Source organism: Desmodus rotundus, chromosome 9 (genome assembly GCF_022682495.2).
Source record: "Desmodus rotundus isolate HL8 chromosome 9, HLdesRot8A.1, whole genome shotgun sequence".
Classification (NCBI taxonomy): domain Eukaryota; kingdom Metazoa; phylum Chordata; class Mammalia; order Chiroptera; family Phyllostomidae; genus Desmodus; species Desmodus rotundus.
Window position 1 is genome coordinate 16,094,466 of NC_071395.1, and position 20,011 is coordinate 16,114,476.

Sequence of the window (20,011 nt, forward strand, 5' to 3'; positions counted from 1 at the left end):
GTTCGGAATATTCTCAGTGCTGTAGCAGGGCGGCAGAGAGAGAGAGACAGCAAGCCTATGAGTCTTCCAAAGGTAGAACACCTCTCATTGTCCCCATGACACGCAGTATTCAGAACCTTTTCAGCTGCTGTAAACAGAGGGTTCACAGTCCTATTTAGTTAAGATAGAATCGAGCTGAAGGGCTGGATGTGGCTGGAGTAAAGAGAAGCGTTACTGGCACTTTGTGTAAAATAAAGCAGACAATCCCCTCGGGTCTCCACTTACCTGACACTGCTGTCTTCACAGCAAGTCTCATACTATCCTCTCCTGATGTGCTGTCGCCACCTCCCTCAGACTCGTCACCAGTCCCTCATGCTTTGTTCTGAAACAACAGTGTCCAAATCTGTAGTTCTTAGTGTAATGACTGGTCTCAAATGTCCCGGGATGACTGACTCAAAAACTCCTGAGTCAATGTCGCCAGTTCGGTTGGAGTGGCTTCTAGCAAGGCCAGATTCAGTCTAATGCAGTTTCCAATCGCTTTCCTATATTACCAAATACGGCTTTCAAGATAGTGACATAAACTGGCCTATTACATGGTGCATGTTCCTTTCTGGTGGTGACAGGAACTATGAACTCTAACATAAGTCCGCAGGTCAAATTGTTAGGATTTGGTGATTCTCTTCTGCAGCCAAAGCTGTTTGTCGTTTTCAGAATTCATGCCCACTAATGGCACTAAGCACTTAGGGCCTCTCATCACACAAGGGCATCACGTATACAATTAGCTTTCCAGCGGCTAGATCAGCCCATGTCAATGTTACATTTACTATTGAAATACACTCTACTGTTACTTGTATCTGCTTACTCAGTGGCCATCTGCAGAACCAATATAAATACAAATGGAACTTGTGGAGCAAGAAAAATATATTGATAATCGTTGAATTGGACAGACCTAGTGGGAAGGGTGCGTCCATTCAAACACCTGTCTCCCACTCTCCCGCCATCTGCTCGATCACTTCACCCTTCAGCTGCACCTCTCGCCCCTACAATTAGCCTGTCAAGAGGAGGGGGATTGCAGCTCAGGTGGATTTAATGCGAGTTTAATACGGGCCATTGAGTTTAATGTTGATTTAAACTTTAATGTTTAAAGTAACTATTTCTGTTCTTGCTATAAATCTATGTGTCTGTGCTTAATTGGGAAAATGAGTCCATCTACGGCAAGAGCCAGGTTCTATGTTTTGTAAAGAGACTACATCAAATAAGCAGATGATAGGCTGTCCAAAGCTCTAAGTGAAAATAGCAGAACGATGCATAATTCATGGGTTGCAGTGAAGTTAAAAGAGAAGGTTAATATTTTAATGTGTTCTTAAGAATTCTTCCCCTCAACTTCTCAATATGAATATAATAATCATCTATATATAGCTTTAAAGGAAAGGGAAGGGGCTAACATGTAATCCAGACCTACTATACGCTGTTCAGTGTGCTGCTAGCGTTTACATTCACTTTCTCACCTAATAAAACAAGGGGAGTGTTCCACAAAAAGGGACCTGGGTTCAGAGAGTTTATGTATCTTGGGACACAAGCCTCGATGTATCTGTTTCGGTGTATGTGTTCTTTCCTCTAAGTGGTTTTATCATTTACCTGATAGTACATCAGTCTGGATGATTCGAACCTCCAAGGGTCTCACCTCACCGTGTGTGAGACATTATACTATATCCCCTGTAGAAGACAAAAAAATTGATTAGAAAACATGGAAATCGCAAGGGGTGTTCACCCAATTACCTAGATATGACAACATTAGCGCTCAAAGTAATTGGATAACCACAATTTCTCTGTCTCCATCCATTCATTCTTTCACCCAAAACATATTCTTTTCATTGCCCATTACGTGCTGGGCACTGGGATAGACATGTTGGATGGAATGACAAGCTAGACAGATATGTTCTCTGTCCAAATGGAGCACTCAGTGACAGGGAGGAAGGCAGAGGGGGTACCAAGACAGTGACCAGAGCCTGCATTTCCGGAGAGCTGCTCTGGAGGCCACTGGGCAAATGCCATACCTGAGTCCTGCCCCTCACACCGAAGGACACATCAGAGAGAGGCTGAGGGGGTGTGCCTCCATCGACTGGGCAGTGCCCTGAGAGGGGCAGCCTGCCAAGAGCCATCTCTCTGACTGCCACAGTCCCATGGGACCCAGACAGTCAAGGGGCTTCCCCTGGGTGGCAGCTGCAAAATCAGGGCACCAGATGTAAAAACCAGGGCACTGGCCAAGTGTAAATCCCCCTTTCAGGAGACACTAGAGCTCTGAAGTGTGGCAAAGGGAGAGTGTAAAGATAGTGCCCACCCTCCCAGGTCTCTGGAAAGAATTACAGTCAGCCCCTGGATGCCTGTTTAATTAGAAGCCTGCCCCTTGGGCCAAAGTCATAAAGATTGACTAACAGGCCCCTTACGTTAAACATCTAAACTTCTGGATCTGCTTACTCTTGCTGTGCCCTTGGGGTGGGAGCTGTTTAAGAACTCTTTCTCTGCTGCTTACAGTCCTGTGAGACCTACTAGGTCACCAAGCCAAGCAATGTAGCAGTATCCTCTGACAGCAGCTGCAAACACAGGGGTGTCAGACAGAGGTAGGAGCTCCTTTCTAGGTGACACCAATTACTAGAGTCCCATGAGACACAAGCTCCCCTGGACTCCAGAGCAGGCCGTCATAAGGCATCCCAGGGGTAAGTAGTTGCAAAGGTCAGGGGCACAAGAAAAAGCATGTGACAAAATTCAACATCCATTTTTGATAAAAACTCTCAACAAAGTGCATATAGAGGGAACATAAATTATCATAATAAAGGCCATATATGACAAGCCCACATACTCATTGGTGAAAAGCTGAAAGCTTTTCCTCTAAGATCAGGAGCAAGATTAAGATGCCCACTCTCACCACTTCCATGCAACACAGCATTAGAAATCCTAGCCTGAGCAATTAGGCAGGAAAAAGAACTAAAAGGCAGCCAAACTGGAGAGCAAAACTGTCACTATTTACAGAGAGCATGATATTATATATATATAAAGCCCCAAAGACTCCATCAAAGTGGAATTTTATTCAGCCATATAAAAAAATGAAATCTTGCCATTTGTGGCAAAATGGATGGGCTCTGAGGAATTTTGCTGAGGGACATAAGTCAGACAAAGACAAATACCTTATGATCTCTCTTTTACATGGAATAAAAAAGAAAAAAACAAAGAAACTCAGAGATACAGAGAGCAGATTGGTGGTTGCCAGAGGTAGAGGGTAGGGATGGGAGAAACGGGTGATGAGGGGCAGGAGGTAAAAAGAAAAAAGTGCCGTGGATGTAAAACAGACAAAAATATTTATTTTTTCAGATATACTTCAACCAGGATATTTCATAAATCTGAGATGAGTTGTCAAAGGAGAAGCTTGTGGTTGATTTTCTGAATTTGTCAACATATTTATACCCGTTCTCGGTATTTTATTTTTTGCAGGTATATTGAGGAAAGGCACAGTTCACCTCCAATTAAAATGCACAGCTCCTCAGCACTGACCCACGAAATTCCTATTTAAATTGTAAGATACTCAGAATCATTCAGCAGAATGCATAAGTCATAAGTCCTTCCCAATGGCAAATTTACCCCTTTCCTGGTCCTGAGCCAAGAGTAAAGGATGGCATTCACTCACTCCTTATCTGTAGACTCAGTAAAGTCAACCCCCCCAAATCATAAGAGATACATGAAGTGTGTCACGTCAATTTCTTTGCTGTTTAGATGAAATGAGATCTGTGCTGCTCTCAAATTAGTTGCTCATCATGCATAATTTGCCCTGTACATAGAACAGCTGCTGGCTTTTACAACACTTTCAATCCAGTGCTGAGTGTACCCATTGTTGGTGAGCATCACTCAATCAAATCTATGCCATAGGCATCATCGGATTTGATGGTAAACATAGAAAATAATTTCCTAGAGAAAAGCATGGCATGCTCCTCTTCAGCTAGAAAAGTTAACTCTGAAGCAATTCTGTTAAAAAGTTATTAGTCTATTATATTGGAAAATTATTTTAATTTTTTAAATATTAAAATTATTTAAATTTAACATTAAATATTATTTTGTGACTTTATGAAAAAGAGGAAACAGTACACTTGCCATCAGTATGTTCAAAGGACTGAAGATGCAGTTAAATCTCAGGATGGGTCTCATGGACAAACCAGGAGCCAGGAAACGTTTTCAAAAACGCACTTACACACATCTGCAAAATTGTAAAATAATTTTTACAGTTTTTTTCACAACAAGAATTGATGTGAAGCACTGTAAGGCAGAAATTGTTACCACAGGTACACAAAACGTAATTCTCAGAGTATCACGCTAAATTTGACCACCATAAAGATGTGCATTTGCCCCAGATCGGAAATCTTGTAGTTGCTTCTGTTACTGACGGTGTATGTATTTCAGAAGAGGAAAATCTAGTATAACCATTACAAGCAGTAGTCTGCCACCGTTTATTTTTTTTAAGTGTGTGGATTTCTCATCTCTTTTTGGAACCATCGTTTTACAAATAAGATAACTGAGAAGAGGGAAACCTACAAGGTCCTAGTGAGTTAGAGGAGGAGATGTTGCTACAGTTCCTCAATTCAGAGGTTTTACACCCAATCCTGCCCAGCTAAAAAGAGAAGTAGAAACGTAATATATCGTATTTTAGACGATAAAGGGCAATAAAGCTGTGTCTGAGCACGATCATCCCTTTTCAAATTATAGAGGTAAAATTTGACAGGGTATCTATTTAAATTTTGACTGCCAATGTGCAATATTTCTGTGAAATCAACTTTTGTGGACTATTCCAAGTGCCAGCAATGATATTGGGGCAATGTGTTTAGGTGTGATGTACTCTGAAGAACTAGTTTGGAAGTCAGCGGTTATCCACCTGTTCAAACGTACATATTTGTGTGTATGTGTGGGTGTATATACTCACACACAAGCACAGTAGCAGAGCTCATTAAACAGAGTTCAATAAATATTTTCTGTTGATACACATTATGCTTCCCTTAACATATGTACTTTGGAAGTTTGTGCATACAAGACTGATATTCAGTTGGTAATCAGCCAGGCTGGCTGAAGCAATTGTTCATGGCTGGCATTCCTTCTGCTTTGTCTATCAGGCATTCACTGTGATTGGTTAATGCTTGTATCATACCAGTTATTAAATATTTTTATTATTGCTCTGGGTGTATATGTCTTAATGTGTTCTACAGGATACTTTAAAAACCATTGACCAAAATTATTAACAATTAGGTAACAACAGCAAAAAAAATAAAGATACTATTTATTGACTGCTCATTGTTGAGAAAGTTGGTAAACAGGAGGAAATAACCAGATATTATGTTCAATCAACAAGACATGTAGCAAAGAAGATCGACACAGTTGCATCTGTATGATTATTACAACAGTCACGAAACACACACCGAACATCCCAGCCCTATAGCAAGAGAATTCTTGCTTTAAGAAATCCCCATATGATGGGAATATTTTTTAACATCTTTGAACTGAATAGATAAAATTTCTCTCCCTTGCTCTATCTTTGTTTCCCTTGTCCCCATCTTCTTTTATAAAGATAAAAAAGTGGCTTCTTAATGCAATTAATCAAACATACCCCAAAGCAACAGTATCCACAAATCCTTGAAAAATTTAATTTTTTAAAGGTGGGTATTTTAAATTTCCATCGTTCATAACTTGGGTGAACAAGTTTTTCTATATCACTTTTACATACATTCTCTTTCATTCTATTTCAGTGGTGTTTACATAAGTTGAGCTGGGAAATTAGGAGTAATTTGGCCACCATTTATTTTGGAAGAAAATAATTAGAAAATAATTCTTTTATGAATAGCTTTGATTGAATTTAAGTACTTGTTCTCAGCATAAGTATTTGACTTCATTCAACTCGTTTTTGCAACTGAATTTGGTTGAGTAGATTCACTTTATATTCAAGGTCTTTATTCATTCTATTTCATAAGACCAAAACCTATAAAATTAACTAAGAAAACAATGGTAAAGGATTTCCTATATCTGTTCGCAACATCTAGAAAAAACCATACCATTCATCATGAAAAAGAAAAAAAACTAAATCATTTTATAAAGGATGGTTAGCAAAAGTTATTCTACAACCACCAGATCTTAATCTTCTTATAAGCATTCAACTTTACTAGGTAACTCCCTGTGACTTATTCCATTTGTAAAAATGTAGGAATACAATGGCTAAAATATATAAAGAAAATTTCCCATCAGAACTACTTATTTCAATCTAAGTGACACAGGAAATTGTAGCTTACAAAGGTTCCCCAAATGCACTTTCACGACAGGGTGCAACACGGGAGACTGAAGTGCACTAGGTTCATAGCAGTGAGGACGTGAGACAGAGTTTATTCTTGAATCATTATTTAGTCATTATTATGTTATTTTCCATATGAACAACTGTAGACCCACTTTTGCCCCACCCTGTATAGGGACTTCAAAAAAACACTTCAAGTAAATCTTAAAAAAAAAAAAAAAAGTCATATTAACAAAATGTATTTAAAAGATCTCAAACATCAGTTTTTATACTTTAAATTACATATTAATACTCAAACAAAGGAAGGTAGGTGGGAAGAAGAGGAATGAGGGAGGGAAAAGAGAAAGAAAGAAATGATCTATGCTTCTACCATGAAAATAATAAAGTCACATTGTCTACTTACAGCGAAGGCAGATCCGGCCTGACACTTCACACCAACAAGATGGATGATACTGAATGTTTTTGTCATTCCTTAGAGCTATCTTGGCATTTAACATTGATATCTTTTGATGATTTTCTTAAATTGCAATTATCATAGGATAGGTGCCTAGCTTTTACTATTTAGGCCAATTTGTCTTTTTTTCTTTTAAACTAAAATCCATATGATCCTTTAGAAAATGTTTTTGTTCTCTAGTCTAAAAGGAAAAGTAACAGAAAGCGAGTGTTGACATGAGTAAATTGCAGTGTGCACAGACGGGGAAAATGCAGTATTTCTATGGTTTTATGCAAATAGCAACAACGTAGATGCTGCCACAGAGAAGTCTGTTAAAGAAAAAACCCAAGAGTTGGATGACTGGAAAAAAAAAAAAAAAAGGAAGCATCTACTCAGAGCGACTGAAGAGTTTGAAGAATTATTGAAGAGCTGCCATTGAAGATTTCAGGGAAAAGTAGGAAATCTGTCTGATACTATGTAAATGAAGCATATATAATGTCTCTACATGACAGCATGTTGTCACCTCTCTCTTCCATTTTGTTACGACATACTTCAAGGCTTTATCACAGAGGCCACGAAGAAAAAAACCACCTTATACAAACAAGTGCATATGTTTAGAGGGAAGGAATTCTCAGCAATTGCATTAATTAACTAGGCAAAGCTTCTATCAGTAAATTTATGGCTGGGCCAATCAGAAGGTATAACCACCAGTGAAACTTGAGAGTGGAAGCAGTTATCCTATAAAGGGTCATCTCCATGAGCTCTAATTAACAGTCACACGGAGAGTTATTTCTAAAAATCAGGAGAACTACTGTCTGATATTCAACTGAAAATTGGTTTATTTACTTATTCAAAAAGTGTTGTTGAACACCACCGTATGCCAGATACCACTGCAGATGCTAGGAGGGAAAACCCAGCAACTAACTCCGTTTTGTTTTCTCACATGGGTCTGTCTGATGAAGGCATAAAGGAGAGAACAGCAAGTGATGGCAAGAGATATGGGCCGAATGCTTGTGTCTTCCCCCAATTCGGGCTAAAGCCTTTGTTCTCAATATGGTAGCTGGAGGAGGGCCCTTGGGAGGGACTTGGGTTGAGATGAGGTCATGAGAGTGGAGCCCTCAGGATGGAACAAATGCCCTGGAAAGCAGAGATCGAGAACTCGCTGTCTGTCTGTCCGCCCCTGCAGGACATGGCCAGAAGGCAACCGGAGGAGGGTCCTCACTAAGAATCTGACCACGATGGCCCTCTGATCTTGAGGCTGCCAGCCTCCAGAACTGTGAGAAGGAAATGTCTATTGTTTGCGCTCCCCAGTCTACGGCAGACCAAGATAGCAAGAGACAGTAATTTCAGGAAAGAAAGGGAGGAGGGGGACTTCAACAGTAAGGTACGACACCTAGGAGGACCATCAAGGTCTTTATAGCGGAACAGTTTCTTTTTTCCTAGATGCAAACCAGGAATTGATTTATACCAAAGCAGATCAATAAGCAAGGCAGGTCTAAACCTCTATGGTTCATGTGCCTCTTAATAGTGAACGGTCTGGTGGCGAGAGTCAGGCCTGGGCTCAACTTCAGGCTTGACCACTGTGCAGTTTCATCATCAGCTTAAGTTTCCCAACCTTTCTGGGCCTTGGGAGCTCCCTGTGCACAAGAAGGGACGGAAACACTTCCAGAACAAAAGCCTCCGGAGTCTCTGAATCGTGGGCAGGAACCACAAATACATGCTAGTGTTCTTGGATGCAGGTATTTGACTCAGCCCTACAAATGGCTCACCAAAAATCTATTACCATTCCTAGAAAAAATAACTCACAACATGTCCTCCTGTGGGTGATTTAGTAGCATCATCACTAAACAGGAAACAGAAAACCTTAGTTTTCCCTCTTAATGTGAATCAAGGAGAAACAAAAACCAAATATTTGTTAGATGGTGCTTTACAATAACTGCTAAATTACTTGCTTTTTAAAATTATATAACTCAGCCCTAAACATGTGCAGCTGTATTGAAAAAGCAGTGTTCTGATATACATTTGTTTGTCTAAAGTGGATGTTGGATCTCAAACCCAAATTAAAAGAAAAAATTACTCCTTTACCCCAAGTTTAATATGGGGCAGATTTTCCATGATCCAAGTCTTTGAATAGTTGCTTTCTTAATTAACTTCTTTCCTGCCCATGAGATTGGTCTCATTCTGAGCCAAGCCAAGCTTTTTATTCTGTAACTTATCAAATGTTCTCTATGGGAGAACATTTTTAAGATTGTGGTACAGGGAGAATTTAATGACACTCTTAAGATAAAGAGCAAGTATAATATTTACCATAATAACACAAATATATGTGTATGATATAAATTTTGAGGTATGTGATTAGAGACACTGGAATCTGAGCAAGAAAGTTGAGATGCGTTTTTCCCTGAACGTAAGCATATTTATAAGCCCTTTCATTTTAGGAAATCCCCCAGGTTTACCCTTCTAAAGCTCTCACCTGTACCTGCTGCTTGTTTTCCTGAGGTTATCCCCCTGGAGTCTGCCATCAGTGCTCACGTCTGTAAGAGCCACATCAGGAAGGATTTAGATTGCAGTATCTCGGAGAGGAATAAATATAGAAGCAGAAGCAGCTGCCTGAAACTAAGGCTTTATCTGGATATAAACCACCTAATGTATGTTACCAGCACTTGGGTTTCAAAGCTTTTCTTCAAAGCAGAATGCTTTTTGAGGGCTTGCTTTCCACTTCCACCCTCACTGTGGTTGTAGCACTTTGCTAGGGCTTGGCCTGTTTCCTAAATATAATTGTTTGCATGGCCAGAAATAGATCATGAATCTTGTAAACACACAGAGAAATTTCAGGATCACTCAGTGAATGGAAGCCGAACTCTGCACCTTTGCAATTTTAGACTAAGGCTCGTTAGTGCTGAAACCTTGCGTAAGCCTTGGAACCTCCTCTCTTTACCTAGTGCACTAAACTGGGTTTTTAATAAGATCACTTTTTGTGTGTTTTCTCTCTCTTCTAGTAGTTTTAACATGTAGCTCTCTGCTACATACCCCTCCTTACCAATTCTGTCTTCTGCTACTCTTTCCCTTGATTCCCACTTTCCTTCTGTCCCTGCAGCCTTCACATCTCTTTCCAGGGCCATTCATTTCATTTCCAACCATCTTTTTGCTGGTCATTGGGTTCATTCGGTCCTACCCTGCACAGGCTTGTTTCCAACTAGCTCTTTCCCTCCCCTTTTCTTCTCCGTTCTACCAGGCTCTGTCTCCACCCCAGGCCACCCCCATTCTTCCCGCTGCTCCAGAAGAGACATCCTGCTCTCAACCACTAGCCTGGAACTTTTTAAGGAAGTTTTAAAAGATCCTGGGTGTCATCTCTCCCTCCCCTCTCTCTACTCCACGAGTGGTGGTCGGAACCAGTTCACATGTGTGTTGGGGTGGAGGTGGGTGGAAAAAGCCTTTGGTTTTGCCTGCTGAGAGATTACTCCTTCCTTGTGGTGGAGATCTTGTGTTCTTTGCGGGCTTACAGTGGGGCTGTCACTCTCCGCCAGGTTCAGAGCATTTTTTTTATTGTCCCTGTCAGTTAGCAGCCCAAGGTTACCACCAGCCCTCTGTCAGGGCTTTGATTTCTGTCAGCTCTGGCCAGGTCCTTTTAGTTATCTGCTATCTTTTCGGCTTTGTTCAGGCTGAGCTCTACTTGTCTACTAATTAGCTCTTTGGAGATTTCCCTTTTAAAACTCACTATCACAGAGGACAGGAACCGTTCAAAAGTTTTGTGCTTCACAGAAATTCCATATTCATCCATATCTTGTACAGCCGTTTCTTAAAAATTAAAAGTGGCAGGTCAGGCCAATTTAAGGTATAGAAGCAACGCCGCCTGCAAAGGGGGACCTTCGGGTTCTTGATCAGGTATGTAGATGAGTGACAGGCAAAGGAAAGGGTTTACATCAAAAAACACAGAAGGGTACAAATTAAAAAGAAACTATCGCTCTGTCTAACATATTCACATGTTCTTTATCTTCCGGTGTGCAAATATTGTGCTAGCTGAATATAAAAGCAGCACAACTTTAGGGTACCAAAAAAAAAAAAAAAACCCACACTGTGATAACATCAAGAGTGGTCTTACATCAAGGAGGGCCCTGAGGATGTCTTTGTTGTCAACTTCAGAAGGAAAGAGAGGAACAGAGGAGGAAACTGGCAGAAGGAATAGATGCCAAAGAGAACTCAAAGGATTAGGTCCGGGTGAGGTGATCGGTATTCGAAAACAGTCTGCCTTCTGGCTCTGATCTAAGGGAACAGGCTGGCAGCCAAGCCAGAGGGCATAGCAGCACAAACACACCTTCAGCGCACTGCTCGGGGGCTGCCTCAGTGCCTTAGAAATTGTGCTAGCAATTAGAAATAAAGCCAGAGCAATAGGCAAAAATACTCTTGTTTCTAGGTAAAACTGCTTTTTACATAATTCCCACCCTGACTGGCCCCTCCACACAAACACCCCTTTCTTTCTTTTTCTGCCAGCCCTCCGTCTTTTTCTGAGGCTCCTAAGTACATTTTTCTTCTGCTAACTTCGTGCTGTTGTACGTTGCGCTTACATCGCATTTACACACCGTTAATGCCTGCAAGATGAAAGTAGAAACCTTTGAATATATTAATGCTATAACACAGATGTCTTACTTTTTACTCTCCCTCTTTTTTTTTCCCCAGCAAGTTGATGTGGCTAATAATGATGCAGATTGTGCTGGATGGGTATGCAGATGAAACAGGGGAATACAGATTAAATAAAAATTTCTTCAAAGCCTACGTTTGCTTCATAATTTAACTTCTGGGCTTGTCTCAGTGGTAGTAGGTGCGACCAGGCTTCAGAACATTGTTCTGAAGCATCTTGTCATCACAAAGGAACAACCACCCAAACGGCATTGCTGTACTTCTTCGAGGCCAGAAAAAAATAATAATTGAAAAAAATAAGGCCTGCCGGTGGCTCCTCAGAGAGAAGCCTGACCCCACTGCTGGTAACGGGGGAGCTGTGAGGAGTGAGGGACAAAGTTTCAGTGCTTAACAAGTAGTCGGCTCGGATATGGCACTTTGCTTTCTGTGGCCACATTTGAGTCATCAGCAGCTTCGTCTTCCTGACAATGAATGTGGTGGGTGCAGAGGTGGCCACACACTCACTCTGGAGACCTCCAGGAAATGACTCGATCACTGAGCTCTTTTAAACAATAAATGACAAGAGGTACTGATGACATAACACCTTGGAGCGGGCACAGTTGATTTCTTTCTCATATCCAGTCATTCTGGAAGCATTTATATTAGCGTGCCACTCAGAGTGGCCAGAACCTAGCCTGTGTGTGCGGAGGTAGGGGAAGGTATGGGATGGAATGGCAGGTGATAAGATGAGGGACGTAGGTTTAAGCAGACTCTCCAAATCCTCATAAGCTAAGCAAAGGCATTTACCCTACAGACAGGAAGCCAACTGGAAGCTTCCAGCAAAGGGAAGAGGTAACATGGCCTGATGTACTTTCTGCGAGAACTCTCACAGCTGTGAGGAGAGCCACGGGCCCCACTGGAAGAGACTGGTGGGAGGGGACCGTCAGGAGAAGTGTAATTCTCGGACTGCAATGACTGTAGGCAGATGATGGAATGAGGCTGGATTCGGGAGACACTTTGAGGGACGTAGATTGAGCAGGATTGAGCTTCATATAAAAATTCCATCCAACGGCCCCAGCATGCCCTTCCTCTCTGGTATCTTAACTGATGTGTGAATCTCCAAGGCTTCTTGCTGGGCATCCCAAGCTTCTTTCTGGGTAAAAGGAACTCAGCCCATGGGATCTAGAAGGATACGTGAAGGCAGACCATGCTTCCCTTTTACCCAGCAAGCCTTGTGAAGGCAGACAGCACCCACGGCCTGTCCCACGGTGTCACCTCTCACCCCACCTGAACAGAGCACTGAAGATGACATGCACTTTGTACTGTTTTTCTGAATGAATCACTCGAAATGAATGGGAAAACGGGAGTCTAAAAAACCTCACAGATTGTTTAAAAATAAAAAGCATTGTATTTGTTTAAACTAGTTGCTAGATTGCAAAGATCACTTTTATTTTTTTGAGAGAGGGGAAGTGACCAGTTTCCAGCAAATAATTTTAAAAAGCTACCTTCTTGTGCTATTTGGAAATGAGTGCCCATCCCTCTGTAGAAACAAGACTAAGTGTCTGTTATTTAGGTGATGGCCTATGATGCTGCTATCTTGGCTTCCCAAGCAACACACCTGGCTTGTCTATGTGGTTACCTGGCAGATAGGCTTCAGGGAATGACTGTCCAGGCCTTGTGCTTAGTGGAGGTGGTGAGTTCCTGATGCTGCAGGAGAAGAGGTCTGCCAATGTCACTAAAGAAGCAATAGGTAGGTGTGGCTGATGGGACAGCTGAACAGGCTGTGCCCTGCACAAGAGTGCCCTGCTGAGGGACAAGTGGTGACTGAAATCTGGAAGCTCTGTTCAATTTGAGGGGGACTTTTTCTCAATCACACCAAGGTGCTGGCTCGGAGAAGAGGATCCTGGGTTAAGGTAAAGGAACCAGGTGGACGGAAATGGGTATTGCTGAGACCAGTTTCAAGGACAATGTCCCATACTTACCCCCACCCCAGTCTGCATCATGTCCTCTTAAAATATCTTCCCCTCATTTCCTCTAATTCTTGAGCTTCATATCAGTCATGCTGTTTGGACCCTCTCTCTAACACTCAACTTGGCCGGTACAGCTTTAAAGGGAACTAAAAGGAATCAGGCACACACAGTGTCTTTAAAGTCTATAGACACAGCCATCTGTCAGGCGCCAAGGGCATCTGGGAGAGACTGTTCTCCAAGCTCATCTGGCCAACTGGTCGACTGCCGCGGCCTAATAATCACATTACTGGAGCGGGAGCATTGTCCACTCAGTGAAACTTCAGACATCACTTATGGATGAAATGAGGCCAGAAGAGGTCAGACAAGACAGGAGATGCGCTGGCCATGCCAGCTGTCCAGGCTGCCCTGGAGATGCGACATCACAGCCGAGGACCCAGGCTGCTGCTGCTCGTGCAGAAGGGGTCTGTCCACCAGAATCACTGCCGCTGCCATGTTACGACCCCAAGGCAAGTCTCTGGGGCCCAGCAACCCTCCTGGAGGAGGGTGCAGGAAAAGCAAGGAACACTGATTGTGAAGCAATGAAAGCCTTTCCCTCCTGTCTCTGCTCTTCTTGGGAGCTCTGCTGCCAGGCTGGGAGGGGAGCTCCATGAGAGTAGCTATCAGCGTTGTGGTCAGTCTTTAAGCATCTCTCCGAATAGAGGCAGGCGTGCAGGCGTGGGTGAGCGGACGGCTGATGACCACAACATACACACAGCCTGGGGCAGGCAGAGCACTGGGGAGAGAGCTTTTTAAGAGCAGGTCTTATGAAAGAAAAAACACTTTAAGTATGTTTATCTGGTTGCATAGTGCAAAAATAAATAAATAAAACAGTCTGCTCCTGTGGGTGACAGTTCACCATTGTCTGCCTAATTTTCTCACGTGAGAATATGAAGCTAGAAGTTCACTTGGAGAAAACAGGATTTACTCTTTCCTAACAAATATAAAACCACAAGTAAAACCTTAAAACAAAATCATTTCAGCCTTTTCTAAATTGTCCCTCACCTAGGGCCAGACATGTTAAAAAGGGAATAGATTTAAATACCTAAATTTATTATTCATAAAATTTCTTTTTTTTGCACAAGAAAATAGCATATTGAATTGAGAATTGGTCACTTAATTAAGTGTTGCAAAGCAGCCTTTAATTTTACCTTGAATGATGTCCCAATTATAGCTACCACTTAAGATAAAAATGCAAATATAATAAAAAACACACATTCTTTGTGAAAAATAAAAATCTATACTAACCTCAAGGGGCTAAAGGTTAAAAAGAGCAGAGCCCCCATTTCCAAATATAATAAATCAGTTCAGCTTGGAGCCAAGGTTATAAAAACAGCTCTAGAGCTTTTTACTGTAAACACAAGGAGATTGAGGACTGTTCCTTCCGGAGAAGCAAAAATGCATTTCTAAACTGCAAGCACTTCTGGCATACTGCTCAACGCCAAACACAGCTTCCTTCTGTGGCACTTTATTTTAATGCTATGCTTTTCACAGAAGAAAGTTTTATTTTCTTTAAAAAAAAAAAGAGACAGAACTATGCAGGTAGTAGGGGAGTGATGGCTAGGAGGGATAGCAATAGTTCATGCAGCCTGGGAATTATTTTCTACGTCGTCACCTTCCCCTTTATGTGAGTATAGTAAAATAATTGGCCAACGTAAGTAAATACGAATCCACATAGCTTCAGACTCTGTGTGATCAGCCCTTTGATGGACTAAAAGGGGTGCTTCACCCAGCCCTGCATTCTGAAAGCAAAGTGGAAAAACCTAGACTCGCTTTGATTTGTGAAAAGATGCCTCTGCTGTAAATAAGAAGCACATACTTGACATTTCCGGAGGAAGACATCTGAAATCTTAGAACGCATTTATCACAAGTGTGGTGGGGACATTATAACACATTAGATTCCTTCAGTCCTGGTTTCACCCGCCAGGAAATCACACGCGCTTAAAAAGAAGACGTTTTCAGCTCATTTGGGAGTAGCAGTACCACAGAACTCAAACAAAACAAGCAAGCAAAAAACCATAATGCCATAGTGATCGGCTGCTGGAAAATGAATCACTGAGATTTACAGAAGACCTGTGGTGGGCAGAGCTCTTCTCCTGGTACTGCGGGAAGGCACACACAAAAAAGCAGATTTCCTTCCCTCAAAGAGCCAACAGACAAATGGAAGAAACATAAGCACATGTGTGTAAATGTATAAGCAGCATGTAAAGCTCAAAAACTCTGAGCATAAAATACCAATGCCAACTAAACCCACACAAGTGTGTGCAGAGACGCCTCACTGACAGGCTGATTTCAAGTGAGATGGCCTCCAACCTTGGACTGCCGGGCACGAAACTCCGCAGGATGACGCGCCGTCCACGATATTTACTTGTTCATTTTCTGACCACGCAGCCATTTATTGTGGGAAGCAGTTACATCGTTTCATCACATGGTAAATAAGGTTTAACAAGTTTAACCCAAGAATCGATTTCCTCACCCATCTGGTAATTGCTCCCAACAGACTATAAATTTGGTTTTGGCTAAAAAGAAATGGAGATAGTTTTAGTCTTTTCACTTGCAATATTTAAATAATGCACCTGGAAGATGACACTAGGCGAACTGGCAGGAAAGGGGACACAGGCTCACTCAGGGACTTTGGACCTAGAAGGCAAGGAGTGAGAAGGCCTTTGAACGGATTCCCCCTCATGTTAGGAATCACTGACAGAGACTATTGGCTTGCATCTGTTATCCTCTTAGTACTTAGTATTTTAGTATGAAGAGAAGAAACTGTCCGGTTATGAGAAATAACTTCCCATAGAAAATTCTAATGTTTACAACCAAATCTTCCGAACATCTGAGAGGCATAGGCAGACAGCCTGCCTGGGTGCAGACACGCTGCCTGCTGTTTTGGATGAAGATTTACCCCCTGAGACAGTGACGCGGCCGTCACAAACACAGCAGGTTACAGGCAGGGACGCGAGTACAACCAGACAGGTCTCATCACTACACCTGGCTCAAGAAATCAGGGAGGCAAGTTAATTTTTAAGGGGATTCACTTCATCCAAATGACTATACTTACAGCTGTACACATGAATGGTCAAACAAGTTAACCACAACTTTGATATCTATGAGTTACTGCTTATCTTGAGAAGCAGAGTAGTTTGATTTAAGTGATAAAACGATTATTTCAAATCCAGCTCTGCCATAAATAACCTGGCTCTTTAGAGTCTTCTTTAACATTTTATATGCAATGAACGGGCATATTTTAAAAAATAATATGCACCCAGAAGAGTAAAAACCACAAAGAATAAAAGGACCTATTGAGCCCAGGTAAAATTGTCATATGTAAACTATCTTTTTTTAAAATTAACCAGAAAATCTAATAAAGTGTTATATTTCTGAAATAGCTTAATAATAACAACAGCAACAGGTATTTAGAAGTATAAACCATAAAGCCCTAAAATATCTTCTGAATCATGACTTTTGGAGATAACCTACACAGATTTTATTTACATACATTAATTCCTATGGAACTCCTACGTTGAAAAAAGGGTTGGCAGTTTGAGATGGTATATCTTAAAACACACACACACACACACACAAATCTTCAAACTAAAGATAAGTCATTTGGTGCAGTAGTCATAATGATTTTTTTAAAAATCTTTTTTCGGAACCATGATAATTATAGAGAAACCTAGCAAATGCCATCAGAATGGGGTGGAGCAAAAAGATCCCTGGCCATGGAGTCAGAGACCCCAGTCCCAGGCTCAGGGATGGGGGTCTGTGTGCCTCAGTTTCCCTGTCTGTACAGGGTGGACGGTCTCTGTAACTCCCGATGCTGACCTGCCGGTGTTCTAATCACAAGGGTCAGAAAGAAATCTTTCTCTGGCCCATCCCACACATCCTGCTCTTAGGGCAAAGGCTGAAAATCATAAAACCAAGCTGAACATACATGACACATGCACAGGGCTCTGCTCAGTGAGGGATCCTAAATAAGCCTGAAAGAAGAAATTCTGAGGTTGAAGTGTTAAGAGACAATTCCCAAACTCATGTTACCATTATCATTTCATCTGCAAAAAAGCAACGTTCACTATAAAATAATGCATGAAAGTCATTTTGTTTTCATTAACTTTGAACACATTAATATACTAATATCTACAAGTCAAAATGTATTAGTACACACATTTACAAATTCTGCTACATGACACATTTTTGATGTTCAGCTAGGCACTTCTGCTATATAATTTATTTGAATAATAACTTTTTTGAGTTTTCAGAAACAAATCATCTTCCAGAGATGTCACAAGGTGATGGGGCCAGGGGAAGAAGGGAACCTTAGTTATTTTTATAAAACTGTTGGAACAGAGCCATTTGTAGGTTCCTTCCTGTTTGATGGGCATCTGTGTTCCACCCAATAAGTATGACCTCGCCCCAAGGAAAGATCAAGGAGCTGTGGTACAGAAGCTGGAGATGCTGGGGACAGTTGGGTTCCAGCTGAGAACAGTGCACATTTAATTTCTCATGGTTGACTAGGAATGGGGTGAAAACTATAATTAGAAATTGTACAGGATACAAAAAAAATACAACTTCTGTGTCATAAAAGCAACGTGAGTTCTACCTGGTCCCTTTTGGGCTAAATAAGCTGTTTGATCAGCTTCTCTCAGTCTCTGTGGATGTCCTTATACGTGTCTAATTGAAGGACTCCTGTTCTCTTTTTATTTTTACTCTATGAAAAATGTATCGGAGATGTCTTATAATGAACTTTGATATGGTGAAATGATAATAATGTCCTAATTATATATAAAAATGTAATTACACTTGCTTCTATTATAGAAAAACTCCCTTTATAATGAAGTGTTATGTTGGAAAAAGATTTTCATTATAGGCGGACTCCTTCACTTGTTAATTTGAGCTCTGATTCATCACTTTAATATTAAAAAAGTTCTTTGTAAGTTACTTTTGATGTGCCTCATTTATGCTTCATTTCATTTCCTGGGCACCACGAGGAGCCCAAACCCAAACTTCTCTGAAAGACACTTAAAAATACATCTTTCGCAAGGAAGTCTTCTTTCTACGTGGTGTGATAGCAATAGCCAAAAACTGTTATGGACCTTCTCATTCACGTGGACTCGGAAAACTTTGGTTTGGAAATCTGAAAACAAAAACATATATATGGCTTCTCGGATATTTAAATATCTGTCAGTGAATAAAGTGGTAATAGGTAGACTATTTAAAGTAGCTTTTAGCTAATAATCGATGAGATAAGTGACTTCCTGGCATTCAAACAACACGGCTTCTTTTCTACTCCTTTCGGGGTTTCTCACATCATCTTCTCACCAAAGCAAGTGCAAAGCTGAGCATTACACCAAATCCACCTTCTTTGCTTTTTGTAACAATTCTAGTCAAAGTCTTGGTAGGAAAGATAATTAGATGCTTAAAATTAGGTTTTGAGGTATTCAGTTATTCAGCTGAACTTGTCCACCATCATCACAAGGGATGAAAAGTTTAACTAAAATAAAGAAAATATTTTAAAATGTTATAAGAAAAATCCAAAAATTAATCTGTAACTACCACAGAGTGCTGTATTTGTTTTAGAGCATCCACTGTCAGATTTTAGGTAAGGTAATGAAGAGGAATTCATTTTTAGAGGGGTGGGTCCTTAGAAACAAGACTATGATTTAAATAGGTCTGACTTTTATATTATTAGAATCACTTCCTATGTGTTTTATTCTGTCATTTGTAAGTACAATAGAAATCTTGATCACTCTAGAGAATTCCAACTCCCTTCACAGCCTCTCCCTGAATTTGGTGCCTCTAGGAACTTCACTATGACTTCCGTTACAGGACTTCAAGAGAGTCATCCTCCCTCTGCACCGCCCCAACCCAACATCCAGGCTTAATTAAGCCTTTTGATCCTACCTCCTAAATATTTCCCAAATCCACTGCTCCCACCCCCACATCTCACTCAGATTCCTGCAATGGCCCATGGTCCTTTCGCTTCCTCTCTAATCTGTTCTCCCTAACTCAGTCAATGATCTTGTAAATACTAAAAAAAAAAAAAAAAAAAAACCAAAAAACCATTCCGCTTCCCTGCATAAATCTTTCCTGTGGCTTCCCATGCACTCAGAATAAAATCCAAGTTTCTTAAATGGCAAAGAGGGCTGGAGATGGTCTGATTCCTACATGCCCTCCGACTCTACCTCCAGCCTCTCCTCCTTCACATTCTCAACTCCCCTGAGACACACTTTCAGTCCCCAAACACACCATGCCCAGTTCCCTCTTCTGAATGCTCTTCCCCAAAGCTTATGTGGCCCAAAATGTCCCGCAGCCCACAGGAGCAGTGCCCGCTGCGGCTGTCTTCCCTCCCCGCACCTTGCTTCCCCTTTCATTCCACACTCCCCAAAGGTCACTCAGATGTTTGTGTGCATATGTCTGTATCTTCACCAGACCTGGCTCTGAAGAACAAGAGTGATGCTAAGCCCCACACAACATCCACTCCCTCATCTCCTGCCTCCAGGAATCTAAGCTTCTCTGTTCTACCCCCGGTTACGAGGTGTTTTGACCCCATCAGACTTCTGCCTGTGCTCTCCCCTCTGACCCGAATGACTTCCTCACCATCTGCAGTCTTTCAAAACCTTTCCTGTCTTTTAAGACCCTGCTCAAATGCCACCGCAACTC

General features: G+C 41.4%; 1 long non-coding RNA gene across 2 annotated transcripts in view; it reads right to left on the bottom strand.

Annotated features, from left to right (window-relative positions):
- Positions 1–265: 265 nt before the first annotated feature.
- Positions 266–20,011, bottom strand: part of LOC139441133 (uncharacterized) — a 77,454-nt gene continuing 57,708 nt past the window's right edge. The window contains exons 1-4 of one of the 2 annotated variants that reach the window (XR_011651553.1): positions 6,300–6,422; positions 4,123–4,225; positions 1,618–1,695; positions 266–361 (exon numbers count right to left, since the gene is read on the bottom strand). This is a non-coding gene — a long non-coding RNA (uncharacterized lncRNA). Of the gene's footprint in view, positions 362–1,617; positions 1,696–4,122; positions 4,226–6,299; positions 6,423–20,011 lie in introns of those variants that run through there. The other variant, XR_011651552.1, reaches the window with a different exon arrangement.